General features: G+C 38.7%; 1 long non-coding RNA gene across 1 annotated transcript; it reads right to left on the reverse strand.

The window, feature by feature from the left end:
* Positions 1 to 206: 206 nt before the first annotated feature.
* LOC133279047 (uncharacterized) lies at positions 207 to 2468 on the reverse strand. The gene is made up of 2 exons (XR_009746759.1): positions 1589 to 2468; positions 207 to 795 (listed from the first exon to the last, which is right to left on the reverse strand). It is a non-coding gene; the product is annotated as an uncharacterized LOC133279047 (long non-coding RNA).
* Positions 2469 to 2739: the final 271 nt, after the last annotated feature.

Here is a 2739-nt window from a genome sequence, read left to right on the forward strand (position 1 = left end):
AGCTTCAGCAGAGGGGCACCAGCAAAGTGGCAGCTCTCATGTCCCAGTCCTGCACTTTGTGACCAGTAAACATTACCCTCTGTCCACCAGCAGCAGAATTTTTGCACCAGGTGGGTGGTGCCAGGACAGCATGCATCACTTATTCTACATAATTTATGTCATGACCAGGTCCCACACTTTCCAATATATTCCAGTTAACCACCATCGCCTTTCCTGTCTTTTAACAGGTATACACATAGGTATATCTACACAGCATGTAGATGAGGCCCCTCAGTGATACGGTTCAGTGGTGGCCTTGGCAGTCCTGCGGTAATGGTTGGACTTGATGATCTTAAAGGTCTTTCCCAGTCTTGCTGATTCTATGATTCTGTGGTTATTCCCTTAGTCATTTTAGTTCATGACTCTGGGCTCTATCTGTTACAACAGTCTCAGGGCAGGAAAGATGGCATGTGGTGCTGGATTGCTGCATGCTGATCTGACTGCACCACCACTGCGCTTCTCCAGTTTTATCCAAGTTCACTCTTCATGAATGTAGTGATCAGAAGGGAGTCAGGTTCGGATCCTCAAATCCAAAGCAGCAAAGACCTAGAAGCACATTTTGGCAGCTGACACAAATCCTCTTCTGTCCTGTTTAGGCTTCCAGATGGTCTGAGACAGCAGGCCCACTGCACAATAGGTGTTTAACTGTTAATATGAAGTTTCAGACAGATCAAGAAACTTGGCAAAGAGCATGCTGATGCAGAAATAGTGAAACCATCCAAGTAGACACATTCAGAGTGATTCTGTATCTGGAACCTGAAAAAAAGTACAGGAAGAAAACAGTGATTGTTAAATAATTTCTACTATTGAGCCAAATATTTTAACCTGCTGTAAAACAAGGCTTCTGCTGAAGTAGTTTCCAGTTGACTTTGTTCCCTAATAATATGTAGTTTCAGCTGCTAAAAGCAATGTGAGTGATGAATTATGTTATAAAAGCCTAACTCACAGTGTTGCATGATTCTATGAACAATCCATACCAAGTATCATACAATAACAGAAGGAAAGACAAAAGACTTTATGATATATTCTGTGTAGGATTACTGAAGTCATAAATGCTCTGGAGAGAAAGATAAGGGGAACTGCTATTTGATGAGCCTAAAGCGCATACAATTTTTCTTATGAGGCTGCTTAATCCATCTGTAAATTATACTCTCATACTTGTCACTTCATTCTCCTTTATCCCTAGAAAATGTATGTGTATTTGCTAGGTAATGTGTATTTCAGGAAGATGTGCACAGAGAATAACACTGGAAACCAAAACGTGTCAAAATCTGAAGAGATTGAAATGTTTATACTATGTACTGAAAAACATGTATAAATTAAGGTAAATAGGGATGATCGAGAACATTGTCTCGTTGTGCTAAGCTACCAAAAAACCCTTCTGAATCAGGGACTTTTCTACATTGATGCTAATGGCGGATAGTTCATTTTCAAAGTCATAGTTATAACTCACAGGTGGGAAAAAAAGAATCTGATAGAAATAACATTATGTTCTACACCTTAATCTACATTTTCTTAAGTACATGTTAGATAATCACAAGGAACTTACAAGGCCTTCTTCAAGGCAGCGCCATTCTCCCAGTAGAAGGTTTCACCTTTCTTGTGCAACCCAATCCAGCAGTTGTCTATTTTCAAACACTTGGCTAATGAATGCTAGGAAAAAAAAAAGAGTATTTTGGATGTTTGTAAACATGAGCTCTCACCATGAGAAGCAAATTCCTCCAGTGACTTTTGAGCAGAACTAGTTCATCACTCTGTCACCTAGAACACTCATAAGCATTTCACTGATATTTTAAAGCTTAATTCTGTCTTTGAATTGACCCTTACAGTATCATAAACTTCAGTGAAGTTGTTCAATTCTATACCATTGAAAATTATTACTGTTCTCTAAACACAAAAGTACCCAAACACCATGTATTGGTTTCTGTCTGTCTATATGTTTATCAAGCTCTTACATATGCAGCAGCTTAGTCTAAATAGGTTGGTACATACAGGTGTTTCCTGCATTTCAGATGGGCATATCAGGACTCCTCCCCTTCCCAATTATTACTTACATAATTTACATTTAAAGATTTTTATCTGTGGGTGTACAAATAAAGTAAAAGACAGTTCAGTGCTCCAGAAGTTTTCAACAACCTGTAGCGAACACGGCAAAGAATAATGGAAGGAAATAGAAATAGCACTTGCAATGGGTTAATGTTATCTCATGACACAACTATTAGCTGTCATCATGGCCTTTAATAGACATGGAAAGAGTGCAGCCTTATACTCCTCCAGTCTTCCACAGAAACTTCAGTTCAAACACAACTAACTTTTTTGATTAAACTAGTTTACCATTGACCCAAAAGACTGCAGATCTGTAAAAGTACTGTACACTTTTAGTACCACGCAGTAGTAAGATGTCACTGGCATTCACTGACTATATGCAACTGGACCATAACGGAGAAAATCAAAGTATTTTAACAAACTTCCTAGCGCGAGAAAATGTCCAAGCCAGTTGCAGCGGCAATATGCTCCCATGACTGGTATAAGCATGCCTCTGTAAAAAGCATATCTAAAGATGCAAGCAGACAAAGATGGACAATTTCTGCTATGCTGAAGAATGGTTTTAAATGTTTGGTTTCTTATAAAAAACAAAGTATCCACTTATTTGTCTGTACTAGATGTTGGACAGATTCATACCTGCTTTGAAGATGAAGG

The sequence above is a fragment of the Pezoporus flaviventris genome, unplaced genomic scaffold (genome assembly GCF_033815535.1).
Source record: "Pezoporus flaviventris isolate CSIRO_AGI_PZ_B2104156 unplaced genomic scaffold, CSIRO_AGI_Pfla_v1 ptg000070l, whole genome shotgun sequence".
Lineage (NCBI taxonomy): Eukaryota > Metazoa > Chordata > Aves > Psittaciformes > Psittacidae > Pezoporus > Pezoporus flaviventris.